The sequence below is a fragment of the Eptatretus burgeri genome, chromosome 5, assembly GCF_056783735.1.
Source record: "Eptatretus burgeri isolate ZD-2024b chromosome 5, Ebu_testis_v1, whole genome shotgun sequence".
NCBI classification, from domain to species: Eukaryota; Metazoa; Chordata; class Myxini; order Myxiniformes; family Myxinidae; genus Eptatretus; species Eptatretus burgeri.
The window spans coordinates 51,567,566-51,585,590 of NC_140965.1; the positions used below are offsets into that span (position 1 = coordinate 51,567,566).

Consider the following 18,025-nt stretch of genomic DNA (forward strand, 5'->3'; position numbering starts at 1 on the left):
CGTTTGAGAGCGAGTTTTGGGAACAGTGAGTTCATTACACTCAGTGAAAAAAAAATCAGGTACTTGAGAGCAGGTGATTAAAGTGACAAGCATTTTGTGTGGCACAGAACATGCTACGCGGCAAGCACCAATAAAGAACATATAAAACGTGATGAAAAGTGATATAAACGAGACTGTGCAACATCCGATGTTAGTCTTCTTCAACGAACCACAGGGAGACCAGCTACCTCATCGCACCATGGAGAACCTGAAGAACTGTCAGTATCAGGAAGGCACACTCGTTCAAAATCCATGAACTACGATAAAAGTAAGTGCTTTTTCTGCCAAGGCAAAGTTCAAGATGTTTTGCACGAATGCCGGTCAGGAAATATTGGAACTCTGATACATGATATAGTGCAACACTCCAACAACCCAGAGTGGAAAGTGAACTATGCGAATGTCATATCTGACAATGATGCACTGTCACAGGACATTGTGTATCACAAGCAGTGTAAAACTGAACAGTGGCAACTTCTGAAGCGTGAGCTTGAGTGTGCTGGAGACAGTCTACCCTCCTCAAATACCCCAACCGGTGGCAATACCGATGATAGTGATATAACTGTTCACTATACAGCAGCCGAAATCGAGTTTTTTGCTGAAATACTGGAGCGTATCGAACAACGTGAAATCATACCCATTGTTGAAGCAGAAAAGTACTATGTATCAAAGATGAAACAACACAATATTGAATATTGGTCAAGATTTTCAAATGCCCAAACAGCACGGAGATGGTTGTGACAGAAAATCGAGAAGAATGTCAAACTCGTTCAGTTCACACTATTGCCAAATAAGCCTACGCTGATACATTCCAAAGCCAAACAAAACGCAGCAGTCGGAGAAGCAGTACACAGACCTGACCCACATGATAACATGAGGATCTTCGAAGCTTCCATGGTGCTACGTAAATCGATTTAGCAGGTCAAAAAGGACCCATGGGTTTTCAATGGAATGCTGGAAAACTCAGCAGAAGATGTAGTTCCACATGAACTACATAGCATGATTCTATGGATCTTGAAGGGCATGGACACAGTAAAAACTGAAGCCTGAACACATGATTTGAATCAGTCAGCAACGGTCATCTCTCAGCAAATACAGCAAGCATATAAATCAAATCGTCAAAGGTGTGGAGAAGCTACTTCCGACTCAAGGATGTATCACTGAGCATATATTGCGCGCACACCTACAAGCCAACATATATTGCAAGACATAGTAGCTGTACCAATTCTAGTGGATCCTGTTACTCTGGGATGGCGACAACTGGAGGACGGCCACTATGTCCCAGTTGTCTCAAAAGTTCCAGCAGCACAGGAGGCTGTGGTGGAACTTGTGAAGTGTTCCTGTGTCGCCAGTAAGTGCAGTGGACGGTGCTCTTGTAAGGCACATAATCTCGCCTGTACAGAGCTCTGCAAGTGTGAAGAAGCTGAGGACACATGCAACAATGTCGCAATTGATGAGAATTCAAGCGATAACGAGGGAAATGAGGACTTGGATGACTAAATAATTATATATGCCGAAGCAACTTTGTGTTTTGTATTTGCACATCCATTCAAATTGTATGTTCTCAGTACTACAGAACGTCCTTTTTGTGCATATTTGGCTGTCATCTTTCGAGGGGTTCGTAAATAACGCCTAACTGGGTTAAATTTAGCTGAACAGATATTTTTTAATATCTCTGAATGTGCTATAATGGGTTAAATATGGCGATTTCTCAAATTTTGGATTTTGGTGACTGCTTATGAATAAAAAAAACATTGGAAACAGCTGTTTTTGTGTTCACTGTAAACATAGGAAGTGAAAAATTACAAGTTTCCAGATTCTATATGAAAAGTTGACCAAATTACACAATGACATACACTAATAGCGATGGGATATAAACTCTCAATAACCAATGCTTTTTTTCCTCCCACATTTTTGAACAGCTGCAAAGTGGTTGCCAAGCCCATGATTGATAGTGAAACATATACAAGGATAGAAGTTTTACTTTGAAAAATGAATGTACAGGGGTTAGTTATCTCCACTGAAGAACCTATTGAAAATGAAGAACCATGTTTATAGTCTAGCAAGCAAGCAGACAGGTGGTTTTGCGATGAGACAGAATAAAATTGAGCCCTGAGATCCAAATTCAGAACTTAAGAGCGAAGGGATTCTTATACATTCTGTGATTTGAGGAAGAGTCAGTGTGCTGGAAAGTCGAGCGCTTAAGCCAAGCATGGCAAGTGTAAAATGAATTCCCTATTCACAATACAGGGACAACGCACAACAGGATTCCACCAAATTGGTGAGAAAATTATGTACATTACGCGAGAATAAACACAATCCTCACCACTCTTTAAAGGTATTCAGACATCACATACCTGAATCATCATTTCATACATCAGCAATGGTGAAATCCAGAGCACAATCAGTTTCATAAATTCTCACGCACATGACAAGATGGGATCAACTCAATCAATCTTAAAGGGCATGTACAAAAACCCAACGAAGTCTGACCATTACTCAGTGTACTGAAAATGGAATTTAAAATTAAAAAGACAACAAATAATTTGTGGCATTACACAAAAGTGTAATGATTTCCAAATGCAACAAACTTCACAGAAAGGAAGCATAGATTGCCACTTTAAAACAAAATCTCTCCGTCTCCTGAAAACATCTGCACAAAGCATGTTTCCAGATGGCTTCTGGAATGTTCCACTAACAATAGTTTGCCAATTGTGCAATTTTCAATGTCTTCCTTAGCCTTGAGCCTGTTTATTGAATATAATCTTTTTATTTCCAGAAAGAATAGCCAAACTATCATACTGGCCACAGAAATTCATCTGTTCATGCTTCCACAATGAGATAAAGATAGATTGTACCTTGCACTGTGTAAAGATGCCATTTTTTCTACTTTTGGAAAGTCCACAATGAAAGCATCAGCCCCGGATCAATGGAGAAAGCTATTCTTCCTCAACTTTCCCATGTCACATATGAAGTGGTTGGCCGATCTGCATAGCTCTCATCAATTTCATAAACAATAGAATCAGCATAATGCACAATGTTTAAAAAGCAATGTATACATTTCAATGAAAGATAAACGCCATTGTTTTTTTGGAGGGGGGGTGGGGAGTGGTGGAGGGTTAGCCCCAAGAGCATTCCTATCTGTACAGGTTCAAGACCCATGTAGCATGTGTTTGCTCATATATATATATATATATATATATATATATATATATATATATATATATATTTTTTTTTTAGTACAGTCTGTCCACAAACAACACAGATTGAGACTAGATACGTCATACACTGCTCTGATACAAATAGCAACAAATGGATGATGCAAGCAACTGAATAAGGTGAGCAAGAAAGAGCACTCGGTCCCATAAACAGCACACCCACACGTACACAACACCTTATAGAAACTCCACCAATCACGCAACCTGCACATCATCATATACAACCCGGACACCAAACCAGCCAGGTTTTTGCCCCAGAAACACAAAAACAAGCGCGCATGCATATGCACGCACGCACACGCACGCACCTGTTCCCTTTTGTCCTGTTATGTCCTTATCTATTCAGTGTACTAGCTCTTTCATGAGCATCGACATAAAAATGTATGCAAAAATAAGGTACGAATAGAACATGTCACTCATGTAAGTGAAACAGTAACAAATACAGCCCCAATGATTGCGAAAATGACCAAATAAATAAATAACCTGAAAAATCAAAAAAATATATATCGCCAACTAAGAGAATGATAAAAGAGCAGCCAGATATTTTAAAAAAAACAAAAAAAAACAGTTGGACAGATTGGGAATCAACAAATAAGGCTAAATGGATGGTTAAGAAGAGGTCAGCTCAACTTGGATGTAGAATGAATCACAATAAATGTCTAAGACCAAGGACCAACGGCTCGAAGAAAATGGTGAGATTGAGTCAATCGGACAGGTGTAGATTTTGTAAGGTACAGATAGAAAGCACGAGTCACCTCCTTTCGGGATGTAATAAAATCGTGTCGGAACAGCTGCAGATAAAATAGCATCACAAAGAAAGTAGATTTGTCTGCTGGCACATCGGTAAAAATTGAAATATCTCAGTTCCAGAAAAATCATGCAAACATGAACCAAAGGTAGATAGGTTTAAATTTGAATTAGGTGTGTGTGTGTGTGTGTGTGTGTGTGTGTGTGTGTGTGTGTGTGTGTGTGTGTGTGTGTGTGTGTGTGTGTGTGTGTGTTATGTCTGGGTTCCTTCTTGGGACTATGGTGCAGTAATTGGTCTTTATTTTGAGACAATTATCAAGAAGCTTTGGAGATAGAAGGATATAGGGGTATTGGCAGGACTTCCAAGTAGCTCGAGTATGGATGGGTGATTGTGTGCATCTGTGTGGAGTATCGTGTGTATGGTGGACTTATCAAGGGGTGGTGTGTGTGGCAGTCTTGTCAAGGGGTGGTGTGTTGTTGATATTGTGTGTTTCTCACTAAAGAACTGCCTTCGCCCCCACCCCTGGAAAAAAAACTAAAAAGAAACAAAAAAACTAGAAGGGCACTCGGTAGAGTGCATACCTCCGCCACGTAATACTTCATCTCCTAAAACATATCAGGCGCAATACATTTTTGAAATATCATGCTATACAGTACTGTATCGTTTTTGGCCCTGTCTCTCAATGCTGAAGAATCACTTTAGATATTAAACAATTCTCGTATCCGGATCCGGATTCAGATCTTCACCAAAATTGAATCAATTATTCTGTATCACACACCCAAAGTGTCCACCAAGTTTCATCTGAATCCGTCCACAACTTTTTGAAATATCGTGCTATATATCATTTTAGCCCCATCTCTCAATGGTGAAGAATCACTTTAATAATTCTAGTAGTCGGATCCAGACCTTCACCAAAAATGAATCAATTCTTCCATGTCAAACACCCAAAGTGTCCACCAAGATTCATCCGAATCTGTTCACAACTTTTTGAGATATCATGCTATATATCATTTTAGCCTTATCTCTCAATGGTAAAGAATCGGTTTAAAAATTCTAGTAGTTGGATCCGGACCTTCACCAAAAATGAATCAATTCGTCCTTGTCGCACACCGAACCTGTCCACAAAATTTCATCGAGATCTGTCCGCAACTTGTTGAGATATCCTGTACACAGTCAAACAGACAGAAAGGGGGTGAAAACATAACCTCCATCTCCGGTGGAGGAGGTAAAAATTCCTTTTTCATTTTTTAAATTGTGAAAATAAATTTATTTTGGTACCCTTTTTACTTTTGCCACCCTTGTGATATTCCTGGGCATGCCACATTGTCTCATCCACATTCCGATCCTCATTCCCCAAATGAAAATGGATCGTTTTGACAGATAAAATTAGTCTGGTGTTGATGTGGTGCAGGCATGGTGGGCCGAATGGCCTCCTCCTGCATCTTGTTTTCTTGTGTACTCTTGTATGCATCATTGAAAAAAAGGAAGTGACGCTCACATCGGACCTAATGAGCTCATCAAGAATGAACAGAGGAAACAACGCATTGTAGCTGAATCCAGTACATCAATACACAAAAAAGCAAAGACCTTATTGCTAGTTGTAACGTCAGTACCCAGCGTTTTTGGCTAAAGCAATGCAGAAATCAAGAAAATGATGGAATACCAAGATCTCAAAAATAAAGTCCAAAGCTTCTGGAAGCTGAAGAGCATCAAACTATCACCAGTAATTATTGAAGCAACGAGAATGATAAAGAAGAAATTTAAAGAGATCTTAAAAAAACATCCCTGCGAATATTACTCCAGACAAACTGCAGTTGGAATCTGCCCGGAGCTTGGTGACGATCCTCAAAAGAGCCTTCGGAACAAAACTTTGAGAAGAAAACTTCACACCTTAGTCCATGAATTATGATCCCTTACTGAAACAGAGGTGGATACTTTGAGACCTGGGAGGACTGTTCCACCATCTGAAACCTGCATATGGAGAAAACAACCAATGACGCGCGCGCACGCACACACACACACACACACACACACACACACACACACACGCACACACACACACACACACACACACACATACACATACACACACACACACACACACACACACACACACACACACCTCTGTGAGCCTTAGATCAAAGTAAATGCATGCTCACATGTCATTTGGCCCATCACACCTGTGATACATCCACCTACAATTGTAAACCGATTCACCTAAATCAACTAAATATATCCCATTAAATGAATATAATTGTGGACAAGCTATTTTTTTATGAAGCCTGTTACCCATCTACACTATATCAACACAGTCACACATAATATGTATTCTATAATTGATCTATTGGAAGAGTCTATTTGACTATATTAAGGACCTCATGGCTTACTCTTGTGAAATATACTATTTATAATATTTTCCATCTGTGTGTGCAGATGGAATAGTGAGACTTGTATTCCCTCTTATGAATGTATTACACATACAAGTGATATTTTTCTTCATAGAAAAAAAAACAATCATTCTTCACACAAGATGTAGTCAAAACGTTTTTCTCCCAACCATGGACGCAAATAAATGATCCTGCACAAAGAACAATAATTGTATGTAATTTACCAACTTGTGTCTGTAGTTATTTCAGTCATGAGCAAGTTTCCCGACGGCATCGGATTGGAAATGTTTTTTTTAGTTCAGGAATTATTTAAATAGGGAAAAACCTCTTGACACTTCGAAGTATAAAAATAACTGTTATGATTAAATTTTCGCATCGAATCACGGGACACTTAATCTGCACGTAAAGGAAATATTTTTGAGTTGAAAACTTCAAACTAAATTCCGTAAAACAATTGTTGAGAAGATGAATGGCACTTTAAAGATAAATACAGCATGCATATTTTTTAAGTCTCGAAAAGTATACAGAATGTCTTGCATATAGATTACATGCATGACAAGGATATACCCTTTCAAACAACATTTACATGTATTTGTTTGCGTTTTTTTCAGAATGTACCATTTCATGACATTGGCATTCATTTGTGTCATTTTCACTTCATGCTATTTTCATTCTATGTTTTGTTCATGGCGCACAAAGAGAATGTGCATCTGGCCTCAAGTCAACAAAAGAGCGTCTATCACTGATACTCTGTGTCACTGCAGCGATCAGGGGGAGGGGAGAGCGGCAAAGAGGCCGAGGCATGTTCCTGTGTGGAAGGTTAAATGTCTCGATCTCCATTTCTATCAATCTGACAAATATTTTTTTTCTTTTTGGGGCTTTATAATAAGGTTTACGCATATACTATTGGACCCCGCAGTTCGCGGGGGATATGTTCCTGGAAAATGTCGTGAATGTGAAATTCGCGAATCTCGGGGCATTGTTTCAATGGAAAAAAGGGGGATAGGTTCCTGGTGACTCGTGATTCATAAGGGAGAATCAAAAATCCTGTGAAAAACCACAAATACGCCCGCAAAAAAACTGCAAAAAACAACAATCCCGCAAATGCAACTGCGAAGGCAACATGAGTACACCCGTGAAAAACCACGAATATGCCCACAAAAAAACATGAAAAATTGTGAATACATGAAGCACAGGGCTGCCAATGTAGAAGTAGGTCACATTTTATCAACCGTGAATACACGGGATCCACAGGTACTGTTTTTCTCTGGCTTTTCTTCATGTAAAGAAAAACCGAATTATAAAGGTTAAAAAAAAACATTTGTCATACATTGCCTCCTGAGATGGATTGATGTGAAGATAAATTATCCAAGGAACACACACATTCACCTCAAAATAATTTATTTCTCTTTGTATGTTGTATCCCAAATGCATCAATCACAAATATCTTTAGTTTTTTTTCCCATATTTTGACACTGCTGTATCCCAGCTATGTGTTGCAGGAACTGAAGTTATTCAAACTTGATTGTACCATGATGAACTAGAGGGGGAGCACTCGGTAGAGTGCAAAACCTCTGCCGCCAATACTGCTTGGTCACTCAAGTGAACCTGATATCCTATTCATTCAATTTGACGTCAACAGTTCTCAGAGTTATAGTTTGCAACTTTCCCTTTTACTTTTAACTTTTACATACTCAATTCATTCGTCATAACTAGATTCCTTGAGACAGAAATTGATTTTACGTGGGTATATCCACCTGAAGTTCCAAAATCAGCCGCAATTATAATTTTGACATGTTTTTTTGTTGGAAATCACTTATAACATGTAGAAATAAAAAGAAATCGAAATTTTGTTGAAAAAAAGTTGCAAAATTTTTTTTTCTCTAACAATTTTTTTTTTTGGGGGGGGGGGGGGGGTTGGAAATCAATTAAAACATGTAGAAATGCAAAAAAAACAAAATTCAAATATTTTTTCAAATTGGCCGCCATAGCGGCCATATTGGATTTTGGACCAAGTCCAAAATCGAATGGCATGATCCTTGGACCAGACCTAACCCCCCCACCAAGTTTCGTCAAAATCCGTTGAGGAGTTTTTCCGCAATACTGTTCACAAACAAACAAACAAACAAACAAACAGACAGGGGTGAAAACAGTAACCTCCGATCTTTGATGGTGGAGGTTAATAAGTAAAAAAGTAAACAAATCAAGAAGTACATCTGCATTCACAAAAGGCTTTTGATGATGCTCTTCACAGTCTCTTGTTACTCTAAAATCTCAAAACTAATTTTGCCTCCAAATCAATTATCCTCAAAAACTGATTTGCTGGTCATTCTGTGAATATATTTCAGCTCAGAATATTTGGAAGCTTTCAGCAATGGTCTGACAATAAAAAAAAATTTTTGCATGTTCATTGAAATAAAGTATTTAGAAGAATTATCATTACCACAATAAGATGAAAACACAAGCTATTACCTCTGCCATCAAAGGTGAAGGAGGTTATGTTTTCACCCCACTCTGTCTGTTTGTATATTTGTTTGCCTGTTTGTCCGTCTGTCTGTCTGCCTGTTTGTCTGTGTGCAGGATATCTCAAAAGGTTGTGGACAAATCTGGATGAAATTTTGGTGGGCAGGTTGGGTGTGTGACAAGGACGAACTCATAAAATTTTAGTGAAGATCCGGATCCTCAAATTTTTTAAGTGATTCTTCACCGTTGAGAGATTGGGCCAAAAAATGATTTTATATATATATATATATATATATATATATATATATATATATATATATATATATATATATATATATATATATATATATAAATAAATAATGATATCTCAAAAAGTTGTGGACGGATTCGGATGAAAGTGGGTGGACACATTGGGTGTGTGACAAGGAAGAATTGATTCAATTTTGGTGAAGATCCAAATCCAGATCTGGATACGAGGAAAATTTATTCTTAAAGTGATGCTTCACCATTGAGAGATAGGGCCAAAAACGATATATAGCATGATATTTCAAAAATGTATTGGGCCCAATATGTTCTTGTAGCTCAGGCATTACGTCGTGAAGGTATGTGCTCAACCGAGAGCTCTTCTCGTTGCATTGTAAAATGACTCAAACAATTTGCTGATTTCATAACTGCTCATCATAGAACATCTATGAATCAGAAAAGCAACAAAAGATCAGTTGCACCTTTTACAAAGTGCGACAATGATGTCGAAAGGAAACATTTATAATTGATGCCTTTTATGACCTTTAAATGTGCCTTAAAACTTTGGATGACCTTGTGATGGTACCATCACCCATGGTGGACGGATTGCTCAGACACGAGTCAAACCCTTCAGAGTGAGATCCAAAGCTGCATATTCACTTATCCATGACCTTTTATTTAACCCTCAACCCATTCCTCTACATCAAGTTCAAATATCTTCAACCACATCTTCACAAGCACAGAAATTCACCTACGTAACCAGAAACTGCAAACAGAAACCACAGACAGAAACCACAGACAGAAAACTTCCCTTTCTTTATCCTAGAACTCACATTAGCAGAAATATTTATTTTAAATGTCTAAGGAAACAATTTTTTCAGACTAAACAGACACAGGAAGTGGCTATTGAGCTCAACATGCCTGTGGTGCAATTAAACATGCCTGTATGCTCCAGGTCATATGGAGCAAAGAAAGACACATGTAAAAATGTCATTTCAATAATGGGCAGAGGTTGGGGGGGGGATCCAGGTATAGATAAATATAAAAATAATTTTAAAAACGTTTGTTTTCAAATACAAGATCGAGGCTCATGGAGAGGCAATGTGACAAATGGTAAAAGGCAACAAAATGGCAATGAGACAATAGAGCACCAATTTGACACAGTAAGCAAGGGAAAGAATTAACAGAAAAAGAGGAGAGAGAGAGTTGGGGAGAAAACACTGTAACCTGGAAGAGGTTGGGTTAGATAAGGTTAACGGGGGTTGAAATATTTTAGGAAGGGATGGGGTAACATGAGATAGTGGTGCACCTGCTTAAATATTTTTCTAGAAGCAGGAAGACTGCAAAATAATTCTGCTTGACAATTATAGAATTCTGCACATGAGAAGTTCTCTCAAATTGTGTGTGTGTGTATGTATATATATATATATATATATATATACATATATATATATATATATACATATATATATATATATATATATACATATATATATACACATATATATATATATATATACATATACATATATATATATATATATATACATATATATATACACATATATATATATATATATACATATACATATACACAATCAGGTAATGGGGTGTATCTATATTTTGTGTAGACACAATAAATATCGGTACAATAGTGTGACGGTTCTGCGAAACAGTCACTCCCCATTGCAATGGCACACAGCATATGGTGATTCCCGAGAAAGTAATTACATTCATGTTCGTTTTAGATCGCTCTCCCCTGATGTGTAATGGGTTTATGGGCCATATGCATTAAGTGGGCTTTTGGTAGGTTTTTTTTGTTTTGCCAATTATTCACTTTTTTTGCTCTGCTGCACAACAATCTCCTTCACTCGTGCATGCACGCCAAAGACCATAGCAACACAGTCAGTAGCATATGTGTGCCAAAACCATTCAAACCATGTGCCATAATTCAATGGACATTTAACCTCAGCCCTGACCATACTCAAACCACCAACGTTACAATATTTCATACACCACCAAGACTCCTTTATATAAATCGCCACACCATCGAACCACAACACAAGCTTTCTTCTAATAGCCATCGACGCCACAACCATGACGAGTGACCACCTCAACCACAAACCACAACATTGCGACCTCACCGGTGCCATCGCTCAACCACAATCGCCACCGATGCCAACACCGCCTTTTGGGACCAACAGGGTACAAAGGAGTGGCCCGTACCATGGCAGGCACTCAGATATGGACGTTCAGACATCTGACTTGTAAATAAGATCTTATTTACCTCGCCTGGTAAATAAGAGGTTGTAAACACCTCATACTTTTCTTATCTTTCTGTACTGTCTTACTTTCCTCGGGAGTGTTTCTGATGGTGCCTGTCGTGTTAGCTTATATAAGCCTGTAGAAGTACGAGATCGGTTTAGCTCTGCACTGTCTCTTTTCTTGGAAATAACTGTACTTGGTTATGCTGCACCTCACCAATCCTTGCTTTCCCTGCTGCACATGTTTACTCTCGCCAAAGGAGAGGGTATTGCATTTGGGTCCGTTTGTTTGTTTGTCCGCAGAGAACTTTTGTGCTTTTCTCTGCAACCATTTGTCGGATTGAGACTAAATTTTCAACATTGATGCGACTACTCATGTCGAATGTTTCACTGATAATTATGACATCATAGGTCACATGGTATGGCAGCCATGTTGGAAAACGGGAACACTTTGAACCTTTAGATTTCCGAAACCACACCAAGAAAAAAAAATTGAAACTTCACACATGGCAAGTACTCCTCATTGGGGAATAAGGGTGTTTTTTATGACACCATAGGAGCCTTCGTTATGATGTCATAATTGCATATGTAGAACACCACATCCGATCAGTATGAAAAATTTTGAGGGTCTTCTAGGGATAAAATGGTCCACAAATTTTTTTTGGACGTCATCAGTTATGTGATTCAGCAGCCATATTGTTTTTTTATTTAAAAAAAACAACCTTCAAAAATCTTCTCTGAAGTGACTGAAGAGATCGAGGCAAAACTAAACTTATGACCGCCTATCCATGAGAAACAAAAGGTTCACAAATATGATGTCATAGGTCACATGTTTTGGCAGCCATTTTGGATTTACCCTGAAACGTATAAAAATCTTCTTCACTAGAACAATTGAACAGATCGAGGGGAAACTTCACATCAATGTTCCCCAAGGCATGCGCGTACAAGGTTGTTGAGGAATAATTGACAAGTCACATGGTTTGGCAGCCATATTGGATTTAAGAAAATATTAAATAATGTTTTCTCTGGAACCGCTTAATCAATCGATGTGAAACTTCACGATTGTGATCTAGTAGGGATGGGGAATACATCTATCTATAATTCCAGCAATCTGTGTGTGTGTGTGTGTGTGTGTGTGTGTGTGTGTGTGTGTGTGTGTGTGTGTGTGTGTGTGTGTGTGTGTGTGTGCGCGCGCGCGCACGCGCCCGCGTGTGTGTGTCTGTGACCGCTGTTTCTCGACAACCACTGGTCTGATCTAATTGAAACTTGCCAGATATATTGCTGGGGACCTGAGGATGTGCCTTTTCAAGGTTTGATATTCATCGGACAAGTGCTTCCCAAGTTATGGCCATTTATTTACCAAACCAATGACAAGACACGTTGTTGCATGGGCGTGGGCGATGGGGAAGGGAAGCTCAGCCGTGTTCCCCATTACGGGTTACAACGTACGGGTTTCCGGATAATGATGACTTTGTGTATTCTAATAATTTCTCGATTTCTTATGCGCATTTATAGATAAACACAATGCCCCAAGTTATGATCGTTTTCATATTAGACGGTGCATAAATTTCGGTAACATCAGAGTGCTGGTATGCTCTGAACCAGGAAGTAATTTTTTTTCTCTCTCTCTTCTCTTCTCTGTTTTTCCTTGCCACGACAATGCGAAAAGGTAAAATACGTTGGCGCTAATTGAATAATTGGGTATTAAAACTAAATTGCGAATACTGGTAACTGCGAATAATATGCGAGCTTCCAGGCTACGCACGTACGGGCACGCGAGAGCAAAGAAACGGCCTGTGTTTTGTTTGTTGTTTGTTGCTCGCGGTTTGAATATTTATTTATTAATTTTTTTTTTTCACGGGCACGTACTAGTGTTTCAAATTTCAACTTGATCAGACACATGGTCTGGCAGCCAGAACTATTTAATTTTTTTGATGTGGGTTTTTTTTTTTCTTTCTTTTTTAAGGTTCACTTGGCTGTGCCTGGATGAGTTTGAGGGTAGATGAGTAGCAGCTGAAATGCGAATCCTATCCAGGTTCCTCCTGATGACCATATTTTCTTTTTGCTTGTTTGGGTTCCTTCCGATGACTCCAATTCAGGACTGTACCGATTTGGTCTTCCATTTGATCTGAATTGAATTGATTTTAATCCCATTCTGACTTCATTTGAATAATCATTAAAACGTCATGGGTCAGGGTCAGGTGTCAAAGCGGGGTTGCATCAAAGCGGGATGTCTTGGTATCCGGTCATCACTGCCAGCAGTTATTAAGTAGCAGTTCTAGTTATGTCTCATTAATTATGTAACATACCAGTACACAAACTCCACACAAAATATACCACACAACACACCACACAAAGCAAGTCCTGGCAAGGGTCTGCAATCTCTGATTGATCTTTTTCTTGTTGCTTTAGGCCAAGGTCACATTTGCCACGGCGGCTGTGGAGTCTCCAAAATCTATGGCCACAAGCAATTATACGGCGGCCGCAGTATTTCCACAGTCACACAATGTAGAAGTCACATTCGTTTTTATTTTTTGGGGAGCCACACGGCATATTTATAAATGGTGGAGACCGAAAACGTGGGGTTGCCGTACGGTCTTTGATTTGATGTTGCACGGTGACCTTCGGGCGTTCCTGCGGCGGCCATAGAATTTTCAAGGCAGACAGAACGTGCCCGCAAGGCGACCGCAGGGGAACCCTAAGGCGAACGTGTGGCCAGACGGACGGTAACGAATGGGTTAATTTTTATTTTTTTTTACCAGTTTTTTTTTTCCGGTTTGTCGAATTGCTACGGCGAACGTAGAAATGAAAAAAGTTAAAACTCCGCGTTATAATTCCACGGCGACCCTACGGCCTGTAAAATATAGCCATACGTGTAGGGCCACCCTGAGGCCACCTCAGAAACTCTGCGGCCGCCACACGTTTCTGTCAATTCAGAGGGCGTACGGCCACCGTATCCTCGCCGTAGAGCAAATGTGACTTTGGCCTTAGGTCTTAGAAATTGTGGAGACCGAAAACGTGGGGTTGCCGTACTGTCTTTGATTTGATGTCGCACGGTGACCTTAAGGGGGCCCTGCGGCGGCCATAGAATTTTCAAGGCAGACGCAAGGTAGCCTCGAGGCGACCGCAGGGGGCCCTGTGGCGAACGTGCAGCCAGACGAACGGTAACAAATGGGTTAATTTTTTTTTACCAGGTTTTTTTTCTTTTTTTTTTCGGCTTGTCGAATTGCTACGGCGAACGTAGAAATGAAAAAAAGTTATAACTCCGCATTATAATTCCATGGTGACCTTACGGCCTGTAAAATATAGCCAAACGGCATAGGGACACCCTGAGGCCACCGCAGAAACTCTGCGGCCGCCACACGTTTCTGTCAATTCAGAGGGCGTACGGCCGCCGTATCCTCGCCGTAGAGCAAACGTGATTTAGGCCTCAGCAATGCACCCCCATCCAGATGAAATGGCTTAATAAACAAATCAGCATATCGGAATAGCACCTCAATTTCCTGTAAGTGTGACATGCCCTTCTGATGATGAACATATGGAAACCTCTTTATCGGTCATTACAAAAATACCGATTTCTGTAAAATACAGGAGTTTCACCTATGTAATTGTTTTCGTCTGTCTTCTGCCTGTCTGGCAGTCAAACAGAATTGAATATCATTTCAAACAGGAAACACACCAATTTTAGGGACGTCATAAAGGACACAAACAGGCAATAATAACTAATTTAACATGTGTAAAAGACAGTGCATCAACAGTGGTAAACTTCTGAAATGTTTTTTTTTCTACAAGCTTTAAAACTTCTATTTTATCTCAATTGAATTTTATACTTGAACATTGGAGAACACAAATCACCTTGTTGTCAATTCCCCAAACCATCAGTTTAGCAGCACTTGGACAAAATGTTACGTCATTTATGCCATCTTGACCAATCAAATTTGCTGCTCACGCTCTCAGCCAGTGACAGATTTATGGTGTTGGAGGCCCCTGGGCACACATGGGTGGTGGTGGCCCTTTCTGCCACCAACAATGAAGTAAAGAAGTGCTTTTCATCCTTTTTCACTGATAGCACCATAAATTCTAATATTTTACCTGTCAGGGTTATCCAGCATTACACAGGTTGGAAGGAGGGGGGGGTGGAGTACTGAGAAATGGGAGAAGCAGGAGAGCCGGAATGGCTAGGAATGGAGCAGGCGGATTGGGGGCAGAACCGATGGGGTGGGGTTGGGGGTGGACTGTGTAGAGGGCAGGAGAGCCAGAACACCAAGGGTAAAGCGGTCTTAATGATCTTCAAGGGTTTTATGGTCTTACATGTCTATGAAGTATTAAAGGGTCTTTGCAGTTCTTTAGGATCTTCAAAGTCTTAAGGGTCTTAAGAATCTTTGAGATCTTCTGGCTCTCAGGGTTTTTAAGGGTCTTCAAAAGATGCAAGTTTCTTAAAGGGTATTTGAGGTTTTAGGCGTCTTCAAGAGCCTTGGATATCTTAACCATCTTTGGGGTCAAAAGGGTCTTTGGGGTATTCAGGGTATTAAAGTGTTTTAATTGTGTTCAGGGAATTCAATGGGATTAAGGGTCTTATAAATCTTTAGGTCTTTGGGGTCTTAGCTGTGTAGCATGTAGAAAGTCTTCTCTCAAGCATGATAAAAGTCTTCTCCTTTGCATATATTCAAATCTCTCAAGCATGTTAAAAAAGGTCTTATGGCTCTTTGGGGTCTTTAAAGGCTGAGGTTGTGGAAAAAAAATACACACTTAGGCCAACCCCCAGGTCGGACTTGGTCTGTGTGGCATATTTGGTAGTTTTCAGCCCAGCAGTCTTTGCAAGAAATGAGAACAAACAGACAGACAGACAGACAGACAGACAGACAGACAGACATCCAATGAATCTTATTTATTAGATTTATTTAGTTAGGTTCCAATAGTGCATGGAGTCAGGCCAGCTGGACAGTGATCCAATGGGTGGAAGCCACAGCTCGATTAATTAGGTGTGTTGGCCTTTGGCCATATTATATGTCACGTGATATCTGTTAACCAATGAGATTTCATAGAAATGAAAAAGCCAGAAAAGTGATCTTTGAAGGCTGAGGTGGTGGATGAAAATACCCTTCGGACAATCCCTGGATTGGACTTGGGCTATGTGCCAAATTTTGTGGTTGTCGGGTCCAGCGGTCCTTGGAAAAAACGTGAAAAAAGACAGACTGATAGAGACATCGAAATTTTGTGTGTAGTTTCAGATAAGTTGCAAGTATTTGTGGATGGACAGACGGATAGATGGACGACGTGCCATCCAATAAATTCCCTGGAACTACATTCCAGGTGAGCTATAAATGAGGGAGGAGACCATTTATCGTTGATCATGACTTTATGTTTAACTGGAACGGCACTCTCAGTGGAGCACATACTTCTGCGCCAGGCTGAACAGTTTATGTTTTGTATCCCACTGATAGGCCGGATCTGCGTCCGCACATGAACCATAATTGAATTGGCTTGTTCTCATCACCTACCAAACTCATCCACCTCGTTTTGTCATAACTCGTCCACAACGTTTTGAAATATTCTGCTCTATATTTATTTTGGCACCATCTCCCAAAGGCAAATAATCTCATTAAAAAGTTCTCGCATTTGGATCCGGATTCAGATCTTCATCAAAATCGAATTCATGCATCTTTGTCACACACACACACCCATCCTGTCCACCATGTTTTGGCCGAATCTGCGCATAACTTTTTCAGATATAGTGTTATATATCATTTTTAGCCCCATCACACAAAGGTGAAGAATCACTTTAAAAATTCAAGTCTCTGGATCCAGATCTGAATATTCACCAATATCTAATAACCTCATCCTTGGCACACACTCAACTGGTCCACAAAATTTTGTCAGAATCCATGCCAATTGTTTTTGAGAAATCCTGTTGAAAGATAGACAGACAAACAGGGATGAAAACATAACTTCCTTCCATCTTTAGTGGCACAGGTAAAAATGTATAAGAGGGCTTGAGTTTCCAGTTGAAACAAATCAGATTTCACAAAGTTTTACACAAAATTGACAAGTGAGTGAGAATCCACATTTTGTTACGACTTGGACTCCATATACAGTCGTGCATCTAAGTGAGCTATGAATTACACAAACCCTACCGATTATTTTCATACAAAAAGGAAATTGCAATAATAACTTTTCCGAAAATTTTCAAACCACTTCAATCAAAAAAAAAGTTTTTGCAACCTTTGCCATGACATGGTGCATTGCAGACAGTTTTAACCTTTAGACCATTGAGACAAAAAGTGTTGAGGTTTAAACCTGAGACAAAAGGGTCTTTGGAAGGTTAGTACAATTTGGTTACAAACGTAATTGAAAAGAAAATGAATCTGTAAGGTTAAAACTAAAACCATCAAAGTGACTGAATTAAAGTGTTTGAGCATGATCTTCAAACCACATTTCATCAAATTACTTAAAGGTTTTAAAATAAAATAAATCTTGGAATCACAATTGAGGGTTCACAATGTGCTTAAAAAAACCATATATTTAGTCAGTTGGTGCTGTATGTAGCCCTTTTTATGTGTTCATGAGTTTTGCACATTCCTGAAGCAAGAGCTGAGTAACTAATGAAGCCACCCTGATTGAGAAATGAAATTTCAAATCACCAAATGCTCAGAGTGCAATTTATAG

The 18,025-nt window shown here is 39.4% G+C and overlaps 1 protein-coding gene across 3 annotated transcripts in view; it reads right to left on the reverse strand.

The window, feature by feature from the left end:
• The window catches only part of LAMA2 (laminin subunit alpha 2), a 413,990-nt gene that overhangs the window by 395,646 nt on the left and 319 nt on the right, over positions 1–18,025 (reverse strand). The window lies entirely within an intron of this gene.